Source organism: Podarcis bocagei (assembly GCF_964188305.1).
Source record: "Podarcis bocagei genome assembly, chromosome: 5".
In the NCBI taxonomy this organism is placed as follows: Eukaryota; Metazoa; Chordata; class Lepidosauria; order Squamata; family Lacertidae; genus Podarcis; species Podarcis bocagei.
Window position 1 is genome coordinate 29,368,179 of NC_138129.1, and position 23,979 is coordinate 29,392,157.

A 23,979-nucleotide genomic window follows, 5' to 3' on the forward strand; every position below is an offset into this window, starting at 1 on the left:
ACATGCCACAAAGGATCCATGTGCCAATTTAACACATCAGTACAAACCCATAATCATGGGTGATGAAGCACTTAATCAACACCTGGGCTCCCAATGGAGCACTCAGACAATTGCTTTGCTATCTGCCCAGTCTGACAGAAAGTCACCACAGATGGAATATAGGCTCAAAGGTGGTGGTGCATATTGGCCTTGAAAGTTATCAAACATGTAGCTAGAAGAATTGCTAACAGCTCAACAGCACAGTCTTATTTCTTCCCTGTTTGTGGCATTTTATCTTCAGGGCTCAAGGCAGATTAAGTCCAGCAGTTTGCTTTCATTTCCATTTTCTTTAGGTTCAGTGTGCCCTTTCTAATCTTGTTACTGGGTAAACTGGCCTTTAAATGCATAGAAAAACTGCCCTTCATCCACACTGTGAGCTCTCTGGGTTTTTGGTGTGGGGTGAGCCACACACCCTAAGCCACTATTGTATCCTGAGATTACTGCCGCCATCTTTCAACACTGGTGGCTTGCTTCATATCCCTTTTTAGCCACCTTCAGTCATGTACACAAAATGGAAGGTGGCAAGGATTTGCTCTATGGGGAGCTAGGCCTGTTGGCAGACCAACTCTGTGCTATGGAGATGAAGTTTTCTAACCTGTGTTTTTCATTTCTTCTCCAGACCGAAGAGTCCATTCAGCCAGCTCTTGTGTGGCCATCACCAACAAACCACAACCATTTCCTCCTTTTATCCAACCAAGTCTCCACACAGCAAGCAGTTGCGTGTACAGAACCGACGGGGTTCCTGTTACAAGCAGGATTGTTCCTGAAGAAAAACTGAATCCCTGGATGACCATTCTTATGGTGAGTACCATACAATGGTGTGTGTGTTTTTCATAGGGGTATATAACATTGTTCAACTTTTGTACTGGTACCATCATTATGATCTGGATAAATTGGATAATTATGTATTTAAGTAGTTCTGCAGTCATTTTATTAGTCTAAAAATATATATTAGAAGAGTGTACACAAAGGGGGGAAATGTTCTTTCTCCTTAATGCACCCTAGAAACAGGAATAACACAAGGAAAAATAGTTATGTGGAACTGAATTTTTGTGGTTTGATTTGAGAAGTTAGGATGGTCGCTATGATGATCTCTGATTCAATGAGCTATTCTAATTACACAAATGAGGGCATTTGTCTGTAGTGTATTCCATGGTTGACTTGTTTCCACTTAGAGCAATGTGAAGCAAGTTTTTCTAGGAAGAAGTGGCAAAACCTTCTGTCTTTTGTTTCTGTTTAATATTGCATTCTGGTGATCCAGATGGTAATAACCCATTGCAGAGGAAACCTCTGACCATAATGAGGGAAGGCTTAGGCTGCATACGCCATATGGAAGTACATGGCAGGTGTATGAGTGGGTGGGTGGGCGGATTTGGGTGTGGGTGAGTGAGTGAGAGAGCACACACACACACACACACACACACACACACACACACACGTGGTGTGAGTGGCAGAATCCCACCATGCAATTTGCTAGTGGACATACAATGTGCTTCCTTGGTGCTCAGGTACTGACCAGACCTAGATCTGCTTAGCTATGGCAAGGCAGTGGCCTCATGTGCCTCCAGACCACACACATGTTGATGCTGTATAGAAGAGCCATAAACACAGGGAGGTCAGTGGTGGTGCCTACTGCTGTATATTCAATCCTGCCTCCCAATGCACTCAATATCTTTTGTTTGGCCCACATGGACAGGGCTAGTAAGTCTGGTGTTAGTGTGAGCTTCAGGTGCCTTCTAGTGGAACTGGAGAAACTGCATTCACATGGCACAAAATAATGGTTGGGATCACTGGATTTGCAATACTGCTAATAGCTGGGTACTCCTAGGTCATGTCTACATTGAAATATAAACTTGGCAGATGGCCCTGAGGATGGAGGTTGTTTCCTGTTTTGTTGATCGCATCCTGGCTGTTCAAAGTTTGAAGGGAGGTTAGACAATGTCAGACGTTTATTGTGCACTCATCCTGGTCTATTTGCAGGGAGGTTAGCTGACATTGCATCTAGGAATTGCTGTCCCACACTTTTGGAGGGAAGGGAGTGGGAGATAGTAGCACAAGTAAATCAACTTTGCTTGCCCAACCTGAATTGTTTTGCTGTTTTCTTTTACTTCTTTACTTCTTTTTATTCTGTATTTTATTCTGTGAACTGCCCTAAGATCTTATGACAAAGGGTGGTATATAAATCTTTAATAATAATAATAATAATAATAATAATAATAATAATAATTTGCTGGTAAGTAATTGAGTCCCACCTGAAAACAGTGACAGCCCAGAAACGTTTCAAATCCAAAGTGGGAACCTTGCTTTGATTTTTTGACAGATGGCATGATAGAAGCCCCTATACACCTGTAATGAGTGCAGGGCACTAAGTATTCTCAATGTTACAGAAAAGCTGCCCGTTTTGAAAGTTCTTGTCTCATTACCCTCAGATCAATAGAGCAATTCTGTGTAGAGCAAAGTTTCAAGAAGAACACATGAAATCTCAATAACAAAATATAATGTCTCAAACATTCTGAGAGCCATACAGAGAGCCATACTTGTCATTTTATGGATCAATAGACCCATCCTGGAGCTGGAATGTTGGTGAGCATGGTTCAGCCACACTCCTTAAAGGCTGATGAAAGGAGAAGAAAAGGGTATTAAAGAAGCAAGCTTCTAGAAAGAGGGGAAATAGCTGTATCAGAATTCCTCCTTGACTGCCTGTTATAGTGATAAGCTCAATTGCTTTTTGGTGAGACTATTTTAAATTGATATCCCTTGCAGCACAGAGTCTTTTTTGAAAGCTGTAACATCCAGTAATATTTTTTTCCCATGCTATCACTTCAGGGTGCAGCAGCTTTTCTTTGTTTTTATCACTTTCATTGCCTGGAAATCTGATGCTGTAGATACCAAAAAAAATTTTTTTTAAGAAAACATGTGCTTTCAGGAAACATGTTACTAGTATTCAGAGGCAGGTTTCCTTCCTTGCTTTCTTTGTAAAATTCCATTGGTGCTCATTGGCTCAGTAGGGTGGGAGACTGGGAGGCCAACAGTAGGTGGAGCCAGAGACACCGATAGGCCAAGCCAACTAATTCCAGCTTCCTCCCTACTGAGTTCTACGAGTTTGAATCTGTCACTAATGAGGAGGAAGCTGAGAGCCAGACCCCTCCCTCTAAATTGTTGATAAGGATGGAGGTAGATAAATGGGACCCAGCTTAGGGTGGACTGAGCTTGATGGTGCAGTGCCCCATTCTCCCTAATGGATCTGCCTCCACTAACTCCCAGAGTTAAAAGTATGAGAGAGATTTACTTAACCAGTACTTTATTGAGGTGGACCAGGCCCAGTATTCCATTGGGGCTTTTATGCTGGCCCGGTTGAATGTTTTTCCCTCAGCATTTGTCTGGGGAAGATATCAAAACATCCCTAGAAACAAGAGATTCTGCAGATGCTCTATGAATGTCCCGGACACTGTAGAGCATATTCTCTTCCATTGCCCATTGTACGGTACGCTCCGTCAACGCGTGCTGTCCCCCCTTTTGGGTGGTCTGGAACCCCAGCAAGGTGAATGTGTGGGATTCTGCCTATCCGACGTTGACCAAAGGGTAACGGCGGGGGTAGCTGAGTTTTTGGCAGCAGCCCTCCAAGGAGCAGGTTAACAAGGAAAACCACTGATTCTATATGTATATATATATATATATGTATGTAGCCAACTGCTGCCTTTTTATATATATCTCAAGGCTTTTACATGTTATTCTCTCTTTTATGGTTTTTATTCGCATAATGCCTAATAAAGGTTTGATTTCATTTCATTGCATCACTTAACCAGAGTGATGATAGGAATAGGGGGCACAATCCATTGTACGTATAAGCCCTCTTTTTTCTGCAGCTCCTGTTTCTTTCTTTCTTTTTTTTTAGGGCTAAATGTAAGAATGTTTAAGTCCCACCCTTGAGAGTCATCACATAGGCTCTCCTTCATGTAAAATCCCTTTTCCGTGCTCATATAGTTTCCTCTTTTAAACACTTTCAGAAGAGGCGGGGGGACGACTCCATCCATGTTTGGTGCATTTGTTTCATTGTCTAAACTTTCTTACAGCTTGGAGGACTTCCCTCCAATCCTAAATCTGTTCTCCAAAAACTGATTACTCAGCTTCTTAAGCATCATTGAATGGCACTGACAAAAGTTCCTTTTCTTTTTCCCGTCCACCTCCAGGAGATTTAACATTTGCTGGCATGCCTCTGCCCATTTGTCTAGTTTTGCCATGCTTTCAACCTTGCACGGTACATTATTCATTTCAAACCCTTTATCGTTGCTCATGTTCTCTTTAACCTTGCCTTGCCTTGCCACAAAAAGGAAAGTGGTGATGAAAAAAATACTTTAGATGCTGATTGGTTTATATTTATTTCCTTTATTAACCCTCACCCTGGGGGAACCTAATCCCCTGTGATGCATACATCTTTTGGGCTTTGTTATTTAACTTAATATGCTGTATTATTTTCTGTCTTATACATGTCATGCCTGAATTTTGCTTTTTACCTGATGATGAATACCCATTATTTGTTGTTTGTATTGTTTTATGCTGTTGCTAATAAAAATATATATTATAAAAATCCCTGCATACAGTACTAGAATTGAGTCCTATGGCACCTTAAAGACAAACAAAATGTTTTCAGATATAATTTCTTGAACTAGAATGCGCTCTACCAGATAGTTGCATAAAGTAGATGTGTGTGCACGCACACCCAGAAACACATATACATATGTTCATGCTGGCACACAAAAGCTAGCGCTGCAATCCAAGCAAATGCCCGATATGTCTTGCATTCTGCAGAAAGTGCTGAGGTATGTGCTTCTTGAACAGCAAACCCCCCCCCCCGGCACTCTGATATTGTTTCCATTGGCCATTTGTAAGCTACTCTGGGATACTTTTCCACTTGAAGAGTAGGTGAAGCTGCTTTGGCTAGACTTCCCCCTCTCCCACTACATTTGTGATATCGCTGGGCAGAACTTATCATGGGATGAAAGGTCAGCACAAATGTTGTGTGCGTGTAGAGTTCAATATCAAAGAAGGCTACTAAATCTGATGCACACCTATCTTCACTGTTGGCAGCAGCAAGCTTCAGAATATGTTGCAGGAAACCCCAGGAGAAGAGGCTGCTGTTGCACTTAGGTCCTGTTTGTGAGCTTCCCAGAGGTTTCTGGATGGCCACTGTTAAAAAAGGCCGCTAGACTAGATGGACCTTTGGCCTTATGCCTCAGGGCTTCATCTTAAACTGTATTCTAAGGAGTAAAAATGTCTCTCTTTTTTCATCTTTTGGGGTGTTGGGGAAATATCATCGCAGGGGAAATTTACTGGAGTTCTTTAAAACTTTTTTGAGCTAGTGGCTGCACTTTTAAATTTCCTAGATGGAAATGGAATGGCAGCCATCACAAAAAAGTGATGGCGAACATTTCTGCTTCCTCTCTCCCTCTCTCACATACACACCTGAGACTAGAACAGTCTGAAAAAATAAAAAATTGCAGCTGCAAGCCTGACAAAGCTATAAAGAACCCCTCTAGGTTTTTCAGGCACACTTAAACATTGCCCCACTTCCTCCACATACAATTCAAAAATCCCGCCAGCTCGCCAGCTCCTTGGGCACATGTAAAGTAATTCTTTGGCTTCTGATCAATGAATTTGTCCAATTTTTAAAGTGCTGGAGTACTCCATTGGGTTTGCTCCAAGAGATATTAACACAGCTACCCTTTTGAAATATATTCAATTCACGTTGAGTAGCGGGGGGCTGTTAATACAGAGTAGGAATTTCTTCCTTGAGTAAGGAATAACAAAATTAATTTCTTTAAAACTATTTAAATTAATGGAAAATAACAGTTATGTTCCTTTCATTCACCATCTATTTTTCAGAATCATTTATTGTTATTTTAACTACAGTGGCACCTCAGGTTACAAATGCTTAAGGTTACAGACTCCACTAACCTAGAAATAGTACCTTGGGTTAAGGACTTTGCTTCAGGATGAGAACAGAAATTGTGCTCCGGCGGCGCGGTGGCAGCGGGAGGCCCCATTAGCTAAAGTGGTGCTTCAGGTTAAGAACAGTTTCAGGTTAAGAACAGACCTCCAGAATGAATTAAGCAGTTAACCCGAGGTACCACTGAATAACAAAGGCAAAGAAAACCTTGTGAATCAGCAAAACAAGGGGATTCTCGGATCACCTTGTGATTCATGTGAGCTGTATTGCAGTATTAAAAACACTATGAGTTTTACAGCTGTGGAGGAAACACAACATGAAATGAATGATATCTGGGCATGTACACTCGGCATAGAAGACAGTTTTTCATTTTTATGATGAGTTGTTTAGAAGATGGACATTCATCACAGTCAAGGGCGGGACTAGGAACAAAAGAGAGTGAAATAAGAGTATGTCATGGAAACAAAATATGGAGAATCAAGGGTCTGATTTGTCGCCTGGATTATTCTATCCAGCATGTTGCATTCGGCTCCTTTGCTTCTTCTGCATGCCATTATAGATGGGAACAAAATATGTAGGTGTTGTATTACACATCCTCCTCTGTTCCTGATTCATAGAGTAAATGTGGGTCTGTCACAGCTCATAGCTGCAGTCTCTGTCTCTTAAGTGCAAGAAATATAGGGATTTGTTGCATTCTGTCTGAGAGGTTGTCTGAGAGGTTTTCATTGTATTGATCAAGGGTACAACATGTCAGGAGAGCTATCTAAGGTAATGGCCATTGCCACATCTTGTGGTGTTGAATAATATAAGTTAACTCTGTCTTGAATGAAAGACAACTTCATTTTCTTCTATCTTGAATTATGCAGATGGTGGATTTATAGAAGTTAGTATTTGCATAATCTTCTGTCATGCTCTTCCCCCTTCAGAAGGACCTACTGGAAAAGTGGGCACTGCCTATGAAGCATTAGTCCAGGCATAGGCAAATTCGGCCCTCCAATTGTTTTGGGACTACAACTCCCATGATCCTTAGCTAACAGGACCAGTGGTCAGGGATGATGGGAATTATAGTCCCAAAACATCTGAAGGGCTGAGTTTGCCTATGCCTGCATTAGTCCAACTTCTAACCCAAAGATACTGTGAGAGCCTGCTACAATCCTGTCCCAGCTATGACATATGAGATGGAATATAAACTTGCAGTACAGAAACAGATAACTTGCTCAACACGCATCACCCCCAACTGACACTATATCATGCATCAGAGCAAATTTGCAATTGGTGTTTCTGATAATCAACAAGTTGGGAATTGACACATGCCCCTTCTTATAAGTGGTATGCTTCATCCTGTTGTTGGCAGCCAAGAGTCCTAAGATTATTGTCTCTAATCAATGGGAAAATTGCAAGTCAGTACCTCTTTAATTAAATAGCACTGTTCATAAAATGAACCAAGTGAGGCCCATTCTCATGATCCTCTCTACATGTGGCAGTAGGGTTTTTGAGTCAATATTTGTTGACTCAAGTTCTGGGCCACAAACTACATGTGTGGGAAGAGACCGTTGTGTGAATGTCACTGGGACCTACAGAAATCAGTGAGTTTGGGATGTTCTTCATACTGCTGGGCTGATTCCCCAAGAAGCTGCTCTACAGCAGGATACAAGAAGCCAATGTGTCTTGAGTTCTGCATGCATTGTTTGCATGAGTGAGACAACCTAAATCAGGGGTCAGCAAACTTACCGTGCCTCAGGACGGTGTCTCCAGCGCAGGCCGGAGGGCGGGGGAGCACGTGTCCATACGCGTGGCGCACACGCTATTTCCGGCGCACTTCTGGGTTGGAGGAGCACTGGGAATAGCTTGTGCTCATGTGCACAGGCCTCCTCCAACCCGGGTGTGCACCGGAAATGACGCATGCACAAATAATGCTAGTGCATGCGCACAAGCTATTTCTGGTGCTCTTCTGACCCGGAAGTGGGCAGCTGCACAGTGCAGTGCCGGTAAGAGCAGGCAAGCGGGGGTCACCACAGGCTGGATAAATGAGTCCCTCGGGCCTTAGTTTGGGGACCCCTGTCCTAAATGAATATAATTGGTTTGAAATCACTGCTGCCACACACAAAAATGGTTCTCTGTGTGTGAGAGAAAGAGAGAGGACAGGCCCAGATACCATGCCTGTTACTGGGACCAGCCACTCCTCAAACTGCTAGATGCCAGCTTTTGTGCTGAGCATACCTTCCACAGATGTGCCTGACTCCTGAGTATTTATTCCCCAAACGCAACAGAGTTCTGCTTATATATTCAGGCACATTTTACACCTTGAACCCTCTCAAGGCCATTTCTCACATTGCAAAGGGGGAAAACCTGTTTATCTATAACGAGTATACTCAACAGCAAGCTACAACCAGCTGCATTTCCCTGACAGGTTACCATATGATCTGCATATTTGCAAACACTAGCCTTTCAACATTGATTTATCTGTCTGTTTTCATGCTTGGAACACTTGAGCCAGAAGTCACATTCTCTGTCTCTCTCCCTTCCCTGACTACAGTGCTTCCTTTGCATTTTTACCCTTCCTAATATTAAATAACTGTTAATCCTCAGCCCAGACCCAAGAGAGACTTTCCCCCTCGTCCACTCCAATCATAGTCTGCCTGGATGAAAGGAGATTCTCCGAGGGTTTGGGGTTTTTTTAAAAAAAATTCTCTGGTGCATGAAGAATATAATTATCAGGCACCCTAAATAACAGTTGGGATTTTTAATAGACCTTGTTAACAATGTTAAGCACCTGCAACTAATACGCATGCCTGTTTGTGTGTATTTCGAAGCTGATGCAAAGAGACCAAACTGAATATAGCTCCGTGTACCACTATAAATATAGCATTTCAAAAGTAGCAAGTGCTTGCAACTTATGTAAGACCCATTTAAAATAACTCTGCATGTAAATGAATTACGTTTCTGTACAGATAAAATTTAGAAAGTATTGTTCTTCCTTTTTGCTTTTAATAGTCACACATAACACCGCCTCTCTCTTTCTTCACTTGTTGGGATGTGTGTTTTGCTTAAAAGAAAATCAAAAGGGCTGATTGGAAATTGCTAAATACGCTAGAGGTGCCACATGCCATCTTGTTTCATGCTCTGAATGAAATTGCTCCTCATTTTCAAGGCTGGGGTTTTGATAGGTGTTGCTGTAGCTCCTGATTGCAGTTATCATTGTAATGGTTCCTTGATTAGTACTGGGGTGTTCCCCAGCAAGAAGGAACCTCGTTCCTCAAACCGTTCCTCCTTCCTAGGGACCTCAGGTGCCTTTTAAAATAATTACACGTGTATATTTTCCTCTTAATTACAATTGCTTGATTTGTTTTTCTGTGTGTTCTCTCTCTCTCTCTCTCTCGCTCTCTCTCTCTCTCTCTCTCTCTCCCTCTCCCTCTCCCTCTCCCTCTCTCTTACGGTTTCTCTATTATTATTTAGGTGGCACATTTTTTTGTTCTAAGCACTTAATTATCCTCCCGAGATGCATTTCATTTATTCATTAACGCAGATCCTGGAGTCGTTGGTTTGCTTTATTTCTCCATGCTTTCGCATTAAAAAATAATATCAAAACTAATGATCCCAACCCGTTAAGATCTGCCAGCCTGCTCCTCCTGTGTTGTTGCTTCTGTTATTGTTTGTCCGCTTGGATGCTCTGGTGCCACACTGAAAAAAGGTTGCAGGGTATTGTTAGGGTTCATTTGTTTGGCAGACAGAAGCTCCTTGAAAATTGGAAGGTAAACCGTGTCACTGGTTTGAGCCAAGTGTGTGCGCTGCTGACTTGAGAACAGAAAGCCACGTGGAATCCTCAAGGCAAGTGCCAAGTGCTCTGGCACAAGGCTTGCAGAATCCTGCTGTTTCTCGTGGATGGAGCTGGCAAATCCCGTTCTGTCCCACCTTCATCCTGTTCGAGGAAGGGCAGCTGTGCCACATGCCTGAACGACAGCAGGTAGCCCACAGAAAGCAGGGAGAGCAGTCCTCATGCTGCTTTGTCACCTTATGTTCCATTGTGTGACTCAACTGGCAACTGAGAGTGGGAGAGCCAGAGAGGAGGAGGAGGAGGAGGGAAATGGGCAGGGGAAAAGCCAGGAATTAGGCAAATTCAGGCCTGGATTGGAATTTCTGTGGATTCATCAGTCTGCATTTCTCTCCCCTGTTCCCAACCCCAGCTGCAGTCAGGCGAATCAAGTGATAATACTTCTCTGTGGATTGGTGAATATTAAGCAAAGTTGCATGTATGTGAAGAGAAATTTCCACTAAGATGCTAATTAATTTTCATGTGGACTTCTTTTTTTTTCTTTTTAAGTGGAGAACTGAACCTGAGGAAATAGGAAAAAATGAGAAACAGAGATGAACTAAAATTCCTAACTTGGGCTCACCTTGGGGACAAGGTGTTGATACATGGGACATGGTGTGTCCAGTGTACATCCAGATAGTTCTTTGGCATCTTCCAACAATCCAGGAAGGTGGAACGGAAATGTGTGAGTGGGGAGATATTCCATCCACTCTTGGTAGAAAGAACTGCCAGGGGGAGGGGGGGACTTCTAGCCTGTATGAGCATGGGGGGTGTTTGAAATATGTTGGATAGGTTGCTATATAATGGGGAATTATGGAATTGTAAAGTTGGAAAAGACCCTGAGCGTAATATTGTGGCATTCATACAGAGCCCCGGGTCATTTCACGGACTATTGACCTGTACACCACTGCTTTATTCTTCCACCAACCAAGCTTCTTCTGGTGAAATGCTGAGTCTCAGTCAGGTTGTAAAATCAACAACGAAGATTAAAGTTTATTGAAGAACAAACAAGTTTTAAATATGTTCAGAACGGTTTCTCAAATGCATGCCCTTAACTAGATGTGGCACTATCTCACACTGTCACACTCTTCTCTCTCAGTTCTATCCCTGTCTCTCTCTCTAACTGTCACAGCCACTATGTTTGACTTTTTCTGCCTTTGTCTGACCTTCAGTCCTCTAACTCCCAATGGTAAACCCCTGGGCTGAGCCAGTGTGGTGTAGTGGTTAAGAGCGGTAGACTCGTAATCACATCTCCGCTCCTCCACATGCAGCTGCTGGGTGACCTTGGGCCAGTCACACTTCTCTGAAGTCTTTCAGCCTCGCTCACTTCACAGAGTGTTTGTTGTGAGGGAGGGAGGGAAAGGAGAATGTTAGCTGCTTTGAGACTCCTTAGGATATCAAATACAAACTCTTCTTCTTCTTCTTCTTCTTCTTCTTCTTCTTCTTCTTCTTCTTCTTCTTCTTCAAAACCAGGTAGGCTCCGCCTCTGAGCTTTCTCATTGGTCAACCAACATTAAGCATTTCCATCCCCCGTGTACAAACATAATCACAAGGAGTGGGCAAACGCCACATCTATATTCCGACTCCCTGCAATGCAGAAATATGCAGCTGTCCCATATGGGGATTGAACCTGCAGCCTTGGCGTTATCAACTCCACGTTCTAACCAACTGAGCTAGGCCATTGTTTCCAATACACTATGTTTATTTTTTAAAGCAGCCTTCCCCAGCCTTGCACCTGCAGGTGTTGTTTGTGTACTATCCCCACCCACCATGGCCATTGGTCAGGGAAGATGGTGCTCTGGGGCTGAGGAAGTTTTAGAAACAGTCATTTTATTCTACAGCCCTTCTCCACAATCATAGATGCCAATTCCCTAGGGCCCTGGGGGCCCAAGCACCCACAAAATTCCCCATGAAGGGGCCAGGCACCCACAAAAGTTCAGTGCCAGGGTCATGCACGCTGCATGGCACCCACGGACACCCATGGTCGTGGGGCAAGTTGGCACTCCTGTCCACAATGGTAATTTGTTAATTTCCAAGCAACCTCCCATAGGATCCAGGTGAAGGCCCCATCTAACACCAGCGCTGCACCATTTTGGCTCCTTTGCTGCAGCTCACATTTCCCAGCAATGCCTGGTATACATCTCTTCTATCCCTCCTCCCTTTTCCAGAGCTCACAAATATCATCCCTTGATCTGTGACAGAAATCAAAGCAAATGCTTGCAGCAGCTTTTAAAGTTGATTATTCAGCAAGAATAAATGGAAAGGATTGGGAGCCCTGGGCAAGCATTTAGATCAGTTTGGGAGTGAATTATCTACCGAATCCCCGGGAGGCGTTTACATTTATCAGAGACTTGAGGGTGCCTTTTCCTGCCACGTTGTATTTCTTCCCCTCCCTCTTTCTCCCTGTGGCACTCCAGCTACAGAATCAGAAATGCTGCCATTTACCTCTGCACCAATAGCTTCCATGTCTTTTTAGTCTGTTTCTTTGCTGCAAGATGGGGGCGGAGGATGCCAGCTAGCATGCCCTGTCATCTGAAGCAGCTCAATTCAGCCCATATGGATGGAGAGGTCTGACACTGAGCGTCCTTCATCTCAAGCTAAATCATCATTCTGGAAAAGTGCAGGCAGTTAAGTACATGTCAAGGCAGTTAAATGGTGGTGAGAATTCCATTCAGTAATGGGAGCGTTGAAGTCTGCTATTGAAATGTCTCACTGAGTGGGCTTATGCCAGGAATTGGAAATGTGTGGTCCTCCAGCTGTTGTTGGACTGCAGGGTCCATCGTCCCTGAGTTGGTGAACTCTCCAGCCAACATGGCCAATGCTTAGGGTTGGAAGGGGATCCAAGGCTGGGCAGTGTTGGCAGAGTAGCTAAATTGCCGCTAGGAAACCAAATCATGTGCAGTACTGACTCTTTTCTTGAAATTAAAACTTGTTAAAATATTCAAAAGCTTTTGCTTGCAGAACATATAGCCAAAGAAGAATATATGCAAAGTATTTACATTCAGGTGCTTATCCAAGCATAGGCTTAGTTTTTCTTAGTTGAAGATCTCTGCTTCTTCCTTAAACATTCAAACTGTGTCTTTCTCTTTCCAGTACTCGCACTCGGCCTTCTGTACATTTCCCAGCTAGGCCATGCAGTTCCTTCTGAGGGACTTCCACTTTCTCCTTCCAGCAGGCTTCTCCTTATTGCTTCTTTGGGAGAACATCAGCTTCTGTACCACTTTCTGTCACATACATTCACACAGAAACATCAGCGCTCTTCTATTGTGCTTAGAGAGAGCATTATCTAACACCGTCTCTTCTTCAGTGTTCATGGAGATGCAGCCATTACAATCAAGTCACTCACACACAAAGCAAAATTGAGAATGTAATAAGATACCTCCCATGTGACCAGAGTTAACCAATCACACAAGAGTTACTGGGGAACATTCCAGAATTAAACACACAGTAATACATTTAAGCATTTCCAATTTTAGTAAATTAAATTGCTCTGCTTAACAGGCAGGGCTGATGAGAGTTACAGTCCAAAAATATTTGGATGGTCACATTATCTCTGGCCTATACCCAGAGCTCTTTGAACACTCCAAGAGCACACAGCTGACTCTCCTGACACAAACTTATTCTTACTTTGTCCCATATACTAGATAATAGAACATTCAGCATATTGAACAAAGCAGGTGTTCCTTTCACATTTCACTCTCACTTTTTCGGTTAGGGACCCTACTCTGTAGCATACTGAGCAAAGTGCTTAATCCATCCTTGCAATAGATCTCTTGTGCATGTGTGTATGTGAATTGAATGTCTGCCCAAGGAATTGTCACAAAAAGGAGATCCCGCTGGGGAAATTGTTTCTGTGGTTTCATAATGGTGCTTCTGTCTCTCAGGGTCAATTGATTTTGGGGAGGGGGGGCATGACTTGAATTAATTGAATGGATAAGGGTGGCTGGCAAGCATGAAGCAAAAGAAATCTCTGCCCATCTCATCACTTTTGTTGCAGACCCTGCCTCTGTAGCATGCTGCGTTCAGGGACAGTCACTGATAATTGCATAAGCTCAGCCATATTAGTTTGGAGATGAATAAAAGTGAGACTTGTCTTGAATGGGATAGGAGTTAAAAGAAACAGGAGACACAAACGATGACATGTCTTTCCAGTAGAGTCAGAAAGATGCCTTGGAGGTGTGAATCGCCAACCATTTATAAGGCTTTTGTAAGTAAATGGACTGAATCATGCTGATTCAAGTACCAAAATAACTTGAAAAGATTCAACTGAGAATTCTACCAAAAACACTAATGGGGTTCTTTTCATTTCTCTAAGGCAGGGTGTTTTGTTTTGTTTTGTTTTGTTTTGTTTTGTTTTGGTTTGGTTTTTGTCTTTGAGTTTATATGGCTAGATTTTCAAATGATAGCAAACTTGGGTTTTCTAAAAAAAACAAAAACAAAACCAAAGGCTTAGCACCCAAAATGGGAGCTCTACATTTGGCAGCGCTGAGCACCCAGCAGTTCCCATTGTATGGCAATAACATATGACTATGCCAAGTGTGAACTGAATGCCTAAAAATCCAGCTTTTCTTAAGACTGGCCAGTAGCCATTCATCCTGTTTTGGCCCTTCTTCCACCAGCAAAACTACTTCACCAGAAGAGTCTTCCATTCCAGGTGTACTGGTGAAAAATGAGTCCATCCAGTATAAGATGATTTCTGTGAGCTGCCATTGCTCTCTATTGACAAAAGGTGAAAGGAGGTCATATTTAAAACTAACTGATCCTCTTAAGCAGGTATCTCCGTAACTGTGGTAGCAATAGTAGTAGAGTCAGGAACATAGTTGCTTAATCCTGCACATGAACTGCCTTCTTAATATGTAAAACATTTTTGGGTTTGTGGGTAGGATCTGGATTTGAGCCTTGGATTACCAGTTGGCTCTTCATGTTGTACATAATGCCTACTTACAAGCAAATTCTGTTCAACAGAGGTCCTCGCAATATTAATTAAAAGTTTTCTGTTTGCAGGTCCCTTCATTTTATTGCTTTCTGTTCAATATGGCTGATGAGTGGTGAATTGCACCTTATTTATTCAGCTTCTGTTCTCCACAAGAGGCTTTAATTACTGATTTCCTTGCATTTTCCCTTTTCTTTTTTATGCAGTGCAATAGCACTGTTTTGCTATAAAAGAAAGAAGGAAGGCAATGCCAGGAAACTAGTTTCCTTGTAGCGAACAGAAGCTAAATAATTAAAGGGGAATTTATCACTAATTCCCCAGCCAGTACATAACAGAAAGCAATAAAATGGGCAGAACCTGCAAACAGGAAACATTTAATGGTAACAGTAGCCCTTAAAGTCTGAATAGCTGTTTGCCAGTCCACATTGAGCTGGTTATACAATTGACTTTTACTGCAAAACAAAAAAACCAAAAACCTACAAATCAGATTTTTATTAAAAAATACAGGGAGTGTACAACACAGGGAGAACAACACAGAAAACACAGGAATGCAGCAATATTATTTAGATTTTTTTTAATAAAATATTTATTAAAGGTTTTAAACAATATAACACCATACACATACACAATCCAAAAACAATAAAAGACACCATCACCAAAATGAGAAAGTACATACAAAACAAGAAGAATAAAAAAAATCATATAAAAACATATAACATAATAAGATTCCATAGACCAAGTTTCATAACCCTCTTTTCTGACTCCCTCACATCTCCCTTTCCTGTGTTCCCGTTTAGAAGATCATGTTCAGCAATACTTCACCTTCTCTCAAAACTTATTTTAAATTGTACATTTCAACTATTATGTCTCCAATTTTACCCTTTGTTATCAAATGTTTAAATATTTAAGCTTGACATAATATTATTCAAATTTTCACCTTTGTTCTTATAGTTCAATTATTATCATACTCTTTTCCGCTATGTTACTAATGCCATGTTGTCTTTATATCCTGCATCATTCTAGCATTCATACAATTTACAATACTTTTGCAAATAGTCTTTAAACTTCTTCCAGTCCTCTTCCACTATCTCTTCTCCCAGGTCTCGGATTCTGCCAGTCATTTCTGCCAGTTCCATGTAGTCAATCAGTTGCATCTGCCATTCTTCCAGAGTGGGCAAATCTTCTGTCTTCCAGTACTTTGCGATGATTATTATTTAGATATTTTTTATGTCTTCAATATTATTTATATTTGTTTGTATCTAAAAATCTCCATATGCATTAATAACAGCCTCTGAATCAGGCATAGCCAGCTTCTACCATTGGCCATGCTTGCTGTGGCAGATGGGATCTGTAGTTTGAAACAAATCGAGGACAATATGTTGGCTACCCTTATCTCTAAACTGTGGGCTAGCCTACTCCAAGCTCTCTACTTAACCTTTCAACCTGAATTGAATGCTTGACCACAGTTTCAGAGGCCCGATCTTCTAATTACATTCCAGTGTCCCCACCACACCTTGAAACTCAATTCACCTGTATCCACTAGAGCCATTTCACACACTATTCAAGGGCAAACCTGGATATGATACCAGGGCAGGGGTACACTTAAACAGGTAACTTCAGCCAGTCGTGACTCTCTGATGACTGTACTTCTGTTAAAACTTCTGTTTGTTCCATTCACATTTCGGTTTCCGGTATACGCTTTAGATTTTTAGGGGAACATCTAAAATATTTAACATGTGTATTTTCCCCAATTCCATCCTATGACCAGAGGGTTCCCAAGCCTTATTTGCACTTAAGCTAACTTGAGGACATCTTTTTCAATATATTGCATTCACTGTGTGACGACAGGTGGAAGAAAAGAATGTCGCCTCATAGGAATGGGGAAAACTGCAGTGCAATAAAAGTTTACACATCTGTATGCTAAGTCTGAACTCTGGGGCGAAAAACCCCCTCTGCTTTATTTCAATCCTCCCAGCAGTTTTGTTACGACTGAGCACATAACTCCTTTACTTATTTAGGAAACAATGTTATTGATCATGTCTGCAGCACAGATAAAGTACGCTAAGTTCTTTGAACTTTTAATTACATTCATTCTCATAGCAACCCTGCGAGGCAAGTTATTAATGCTCCTTCCTTTCTAGTGATTGGGGATTAAAGCTGAGAGACATAGCAACTTGCTCAAGGCTACCTTGTATGCAGCATGTACTTGAACTTAGGATGCGTCCACACCAGAGTAAAATGCGGGGTGCAATTGCCTGCCTCCCTGTTAACATAATTGTGGGCCACATGATGTCCTCATTACCACAGTGTCATCCTGGACGCCAGCTCTTAAATGTGTTTTTTATCCTTTCTGTTTCATACTTTCCATACATTGGAAAAACCCTGCATTTAAAGGGGGAAAGTCTGAGACAACATTGGGTTGGGGAGGGTGTCATGTGGATGCCCCTAGCTTAATAAGGAGACAAGCATGTGTGAACCCACATTTTGTTCTGTTGTGGACAAGACCTAAGGCCCTAAAGCCTAAACTTGCATTGCTACACTGTTCCTGAAGGTGTAACTAGAGATAGGTATAGCCTTAAGGTCCTGTTGTAAGTGAAATTTGGCAGATCGGCTTCTGCCAAACTTCTGGAATCCATGCTGTGATCCATTTAGTAATTTTGGATGCCAGCTTCAGGAGGCCCCAAAGCACCATAATTTCTGAAGGCCTTACTAACCTTGTGTAGAGGCCTACTATGACAATAGGGTGTCTACAAATCACCGAAGAGAGAGAAAAAATGTATCGCCAAAAATACATTGATTTGAATACAATTAGCATATGCTAATTTGTATGTATAGATTTGAATTTATAAGTAATTCTGTAATGTCAATAGAAATACAGCACATCTCACGATGGTGAGGAATACAGTGACCAAATGACCTTTCCCCAAACACATTTAGTCTGCTATCCGGTACTACTGTGGGCAGGCAGCTTCAAGACCCCCTGCTCTTCCTTCTTAAACTGGACTTGGACTGGACAAGCCTTCAAATAGTTTAGTGTAAAGTATGGCTTGTGGCCATGCTATATGAGAACAATGCCTTTGTAATTACAATGAAACTTGCTGGATTTCACTAACCTACCATTTCTGTCCTGGAGTAGTGAATTCAGGAGTTGGGAAAGATGTTTAGACCTGGTCCAGTGTCCCATGTTCCTTGTTCCTGAAAGACACATAAAGCTCCAGTAGCCTAGGGGTTAGTAGTATTGATTCACAGTAACTGCTGCTTTATGCAGAAATGGGGAGAAAGAGATGTCCCAGGAACTGAAATCTAAAGAATCTGTATGTGAGCTGGGTGGTAGATGGCAGTGAAACCAATGAGGCTGAGTGGGGCAGGGACCTGCAGTGTTACGTTTCTGTTTATTTGGGATTGTCCTTTTGAAAGGATAAAGATTCTGGCCTAATTCCTTTCTAACTCGAATGTAAATCAGGCGTAACTCTCTTGACAGCACTGGAGTCACAGTTATTATTAATATTATACAGCAGCACTGAGGAGCACCAACTGAGATCAAAGCTGTATCATTTCTCAATTAGACTTTCCACTAGGGATAACTTGTCACATCTCCTGCCACTGCTGCTGTCTATGAAATCCTATTAAGCCCTTGGTCTCAATGATATCTCGAGGCCACCATTTCCACAGGTTAATTATGTGTTCATTGCAAAAGAAAAGATGGAAAAAGAAACTCTGTTTCCAGTTTTAAGGAAAGTTGTTTTTGGCAGAGTGCAATTTAACTTTTGGGAGTCTGTGTAGGTTACTATGAGATATTTCCTACATGATAGGAAAGCATGGTTAGGTGGCTCACAGTCTGGCTATTTTTTAATTCACAGCTAATAAGCTAAAAGAGCAATAATCAACAAAAACATATTTTCAGAGAGATGTAAAATGTTATGTCCAGATATATTGCTCCCCAAGATATCCAGCATTTTACCAGTGACATATCACTGTTCACATGTCCCTGTCGTCTTATTCTTATGGGGTTGTGTGCCTCACTTTTTTTGGTGTGAATGTGTATACATGCACATCCATGAAATTTAGAGCATTGGGCAGTATCTAATGCACTCATTCCATTAGCCTAAGGATTTATACTTCCACAACAGAACTGTGCCCTTCTCCTCTCCTTCCCTATCCCCTCAAATCTGCTCTGAAGAATTGGGGGAACTCCAAACAGATTGGGGGACCATGGAAGGAGAAGTAGAAAGATCCATTAAGCAAGCAGAAATCATTGGGCTTAGTCACTTAGTGTTACTCTTTGGATACAACCTATTATATTTACTCTGCGTGTGTGTGTGTACATATAGAAAATCCTATGTGCAGAACTGAACAAAGACATGCAAGCAAATATATGTCATTAACTCTGCCAAGGATGTCACATTCAATGAATCAGCCATTCCAAAACTGCTGAAAAGCTGGGATAAGATATGCATCACTTACTGTAAATTCCACTGGTTTGTGTGTCTCTGTGCCCATGCAGATTTAGGCTGCAATCCTGCACATAGCTAAGACACTGAAATCCCAATGAAATCTATTGAGGTCAATAGGATTTAAGTAGCTTGTATGCAAATGGCAGCTCTATGATTCTTCCAAAAGGTCCTTCCTCCAACAACCATCACACTAGTTTTTGATTTGAGTTCCTACTGAAATGAGGCTGCATGTTGTATTTTAATCTTGTTTTTAAGTTGTATTTCAGTCAATTGTTTTTATACCTGGTGTTAGCTGCCCTGAGCCCGGTCTTGGCTGGGGAGGGCAGGGTATAAATAAAAATTATTATTATTATTAATTACTACTACTAAACAAGAAGTGATGGGAAGGTACCTGTACCAAAAAGTGGTGTCAACTTGAACTAGTTTTAGTGCTACACTTGCTGATTTGGGATGTTGCACCCACACCAATCCTGTAATGTCTTGGAACTCACAGCGTCCAACACAGGAGCAATCAGTCCCCACATAACTTGTCAGTACCGGGCTTGTTAGCGTGACTAGCAGTCACAAGACCTTGATCTAGAAGCAGATTTTTTTTCATGGCTCATCATTATTCACAACACTCAGCAATGTTGATGCCCACCATTTTTTAAAAGAGCAAAAGCAGCCCTCTTAAAATTACTGTACATGTACACAGCCAGCCAAGTAAAAACAAACTTCTTGTTAAATGTTGATGTTTCTGCCTGCCTCCATAGAACTTCAGGCACTGGATTAACAGGTCCTGTTTACAAGATACAGCTAACAGCAAGTGATTGCATTTTGAACAAGCTGAAGTTTCCAAACAGTCCTGAATGTAGCCCTATGTATAATTAATACATTGCAGCAATCTACGCTTGACAATAGCAGAGCAGAGCTGCCAGATCCAGTTTTTAACAGATCCGGTTTTCTTAGGAAAAGGCAGTGCTGTCATAACATTGGAACCTAATAAAAGACACTTCAGGCCAAGATTCCAAAGATTGTGCATAGATGGATCTATTTGGTGAAGAGGCTGTAATAAAAGGAATCCAGTCTCTTGTTCCACATATACATAAACATTTGAAAGATCTCTGTTGGCTGTGTCATTACATCACAGATGTATTTCTATCTAAAAGATAGGTGAGATTGTCATTTGACCTTGCATCATATTCTACTAAGGTGGGTTATCTTAGCAGCACAGAACTGAAAAGCAGGCCAACCTGCATGCCTTAACCACACCAGTCAATGGGCCATATATGTGTTGAGCTAATGCTATTATAGGCTGCCTCAACAGAAGTATAGTGTCCACATGAAGGGAAGTATTAGTCCCGCTCTATTCTGCCTTGGTCAGCCCACACCTGGAGTGCTGTGTCCAGTTCTGGGCGCCACAATTTAAAAGGGATATTGACAAGCTAGAATGTGTGGAGAGGAGGGTGATCAAGGGTCTGGAAACCAAACCTTATGAGGAATGGTTGAGGGAGTTGGGTATGTTTAGGTGAAAAAGAGGAGACTAAGAGGAGATAGGATAGCCACCTTCAAATATCTCAAGGGAAGTCACATGGAAGATGGAGCAAGTTTGCTTTCTTCTGCTCCAAAGGGTAGGACCTGAACCAGTGGCTTCAAATTACAAGAAAGGAGATTCCAACTAAATGTCAGAAAAAACTGTTTGACAGTAAGAGCTGTGTGACAGTGAAATGGACTCCCTTCATTGGAAGTTTTGAAGTTTTGTTTCAAGAGGTGGCAGAGAGATATTTCTAGGTTTGTCTGGCAGGGCAAAAAGCCCAGAATAAAATTTAAAATACTGACTGATGCTAAAGAAAGAGGGGGGTTTGCCCTGCCAGACATGAAATTGTATTATGAATCAGCAGCTCTCTGCTGGATGAAAGATTGGCTACTTTTAGAGAACACTGACATCTTGGATCTGGAAGGGTTCAACAATGTATTTGGGTGGCATGCATATTTGTGGTACGACAAGGTTAAAGCTCATAAAGCTTTCAAGAACCATATTGTCAGGAAGGCAGTGTTTAATGTCTGGACAAGATATAAAGATTTACTAGAAAGTAAGACCCCAAGGTGGTTGTCACCAATGGAAGCCAAGGCTCAGAAAAGACTCAACATGGAGGCCAATTGGCCAAAATATTGGGAGATAGTAGAAAAAGATGGAAACACATGGAAATTGCAGAGTTTTTAGAAATTGAAGGACAAAGTGCGAGATTGGTTACATTATGGTCAGATCAGGGAGGTTTTTAATAAGGATAAAAAAACAGGCTTCCAGGTGGAAAAATCGAAACTAGAAACAGAACTGTTAGAACCAAAAACTAAGATACTTTCAAGAATGTATAACTTGCTGTTAAAATGGAATACCCAGGATGAAACGGTTAAATCAGCTATGATAAAATGGGCGCAAGACATTGGCTATAACATTATGTTTGCTGACTGGGAACAGTTATGGACCACCGGTGTGAAATTTACGGCATGTAATGCCCTGAAAGAAAATATTATGAAAATGATATACAGGTGGTACATGACCCCAGTCAAGCTTGCAAAAATATATCATCTGCCAGACAATAAGTGTTGGAAGTGTAAAGAGACTGAAGGAACATTCTTTCACCTTTGGTGGACGTGCCCAAAGGTTAAGGCCTTCTGGGAAATGATCTATAATGAACTAAAAAAGGTATTTAAATATACCTTCCCTAAGAAACCAGAGGCTTTCCTTTTGGGCATTGTCGGTCAAATGCTGTCAAAGAAGGATAGAACTTTCTTTATGTATGCGACAACAGCAGCAAGAATACTCATCGTAAAGTACTGGAAGACAGAAGATTTGCCCACCCTGGAAGAATGGCAGACGCAGCTGACTACATGGAATTGGCAGAAATGACTGGCAGAATCCGAGACCTGGGAGAAGAGACAGTGGAAGAGGACTGGAAGAAATTTAAGGACTATTTGCAAAAGTATTATAAATTGTATGAATGTTAGAATGATGCAGGATATAAAGATAATACGGCATTAGTGACATATTTGAAAGAAATAAGCAAAATTGGTTTATAAGAGCAAAGGTAAAATTTGAACAATATTATGTCAAGCTCTAATAATTGATAAAAAAGGGGAAAAATTGGGGACATAATAGTTGAAATATATAATATAAAATAAGATTTGAAAGAAGGTGAAGTATTGCTGAATAAGATTTTATAAATGGAAACACAGAAAAGGGAGATGTGAGGAAGTCAAGAAAGAGGGTTATGGAAATAACATCTAAGAAAGTGAACCTTTTTTTCTATGCTTTTTTATGTCTTTTTTCCTTTTCTTTTGATGTGTTTAATGTTTGTATTTTTGTATTGTAGTGTTTTTTGTGATTTTGTATTTTATTTGTTTTTTATTGTGGAAACTTAATAACATATTTATTTTAAAAAAGGAAGTTTTGAAGCAGAGGTTGGATGGCCATCTCTCATAGATGCTTTACTTGAGATTCCTGCATTTCAGGAGATTGGACTAGATGACCCTCAGGGTCCCTTCCAACTCTGCAATTCTATGAGCTAATAGTCTGGCAAGTCGCATTTTAGACATGTGGGGGAAATCAGAATTATATTAAAGCCAATAATAAGAACATGCTTGGCAATGTGCAGCCTGTTACATCTCCAGTTATGTTGGAATCCAGTGTCATAGCATATTCTTATTCCTGTGAAGAATCTCAGATCCCAATAAAAAAAATCTGAGCTGATCGATGGGTTCATTCCCTAGTTGCTTGCTATTCTTTGTGATAAATAATGATCTAGACAGGTGGAAAGATTTGAACTGCATATAAAGGGCTTGATGGATGGATGTTTTCAACCCCAAATGAAATGGGCAGCATAGATTCTGATAAATATAGAGATGGATGAGTGGGGTAGGGTGGGGGAGATAGAGATGGAGGAATTTCAAGATAGATTTTGTAGAAAAGGTGTACATTCTGGCTGGCTCAGATGAGGCAAAATGGATCAAATATATTCTTTGTAACGTGAAAGGCCATGCCTGTCATCACCCCAGCCAGAGTCAAAATCAGAAAACAATGTTACTAGACCTGGTTAGTGATCCACAGTCATGCCTGGGGTCTTTGGATCTTACAGGATCTGAAGCAGCAACTGGAGATTTGCACAGAAGAACTCTGGTGGACCCAGGAACATCCAGCCTAGCCAGATGGCCCTCCAAAGACCTATCCTTCCCCACCTGATATATCAAGAGGTCTACCAAGAGAATACAGATTGTCAAAGGAATGCTAGACTCCAAAGCAGTGTGTGCGTCATTCTTTGCTGACTGGTCAGAGCTTTAGGCCAGGGCTAGGCAACCTAAGGCCCATGGGCCACAAACGGCCCATGGAGGTCATTTAACCGGCCCACAAGCTGCCCCCAAATCGAGCTGCCCACTTGGAGAGTCCTCACACGCTGCGCTAAAGCGCAGAGACTCACTTCTGTGGTGCCAGAAATCACGTCTGCACATGCTCAGATGCCGGAAATCGCGGCTGCACAGACGCAGATGCCGGAAATCGCGGCTGCGCGCTTTCATGTGCGCAAGCGATCCAGCCCATGGAGGCATCTCTGCTGGAGTGAACCAACCCAGGTGAGGTAAACCTTGCTGACCCCTGCTTTAGGCTCTCTTCAGAGCCTGCTGGAATGTATACAGTGGGATTCAGTTCATTGAAATAAGTTCTCTGCCTGGGAGCTGTCCAAGTTCTGCAGACCTTGGGTCTGGCTGACTGCGTTACCTTGCATTGCTTTGTGCCGCCTGGTTTCACCATGCCAGCTCCAGA

General features: G+C 41.8%; 1 protein-coding gene across 1 annotated transcript in view; it reads left to right on the plus strand.

Annotated features, from left to right (window-relative positions):
- Positions 1-679: 679 nt before the first annotated feature.
- Positions 680-23,979, plus strand: part of DLGAP4 (DLG associated protein 4) — a 266,682-nt gene continuing 243,382 nt past the window's right edge. Inside the window, exon 1 of the mRNA XM_081196087.1 lies at positions 680-840. The gene's annotated coding sequence lies outside the window, so the exon portion shown is untranslated. The remainder of the gene's footprint in view (positions 841-23,979) is intronic.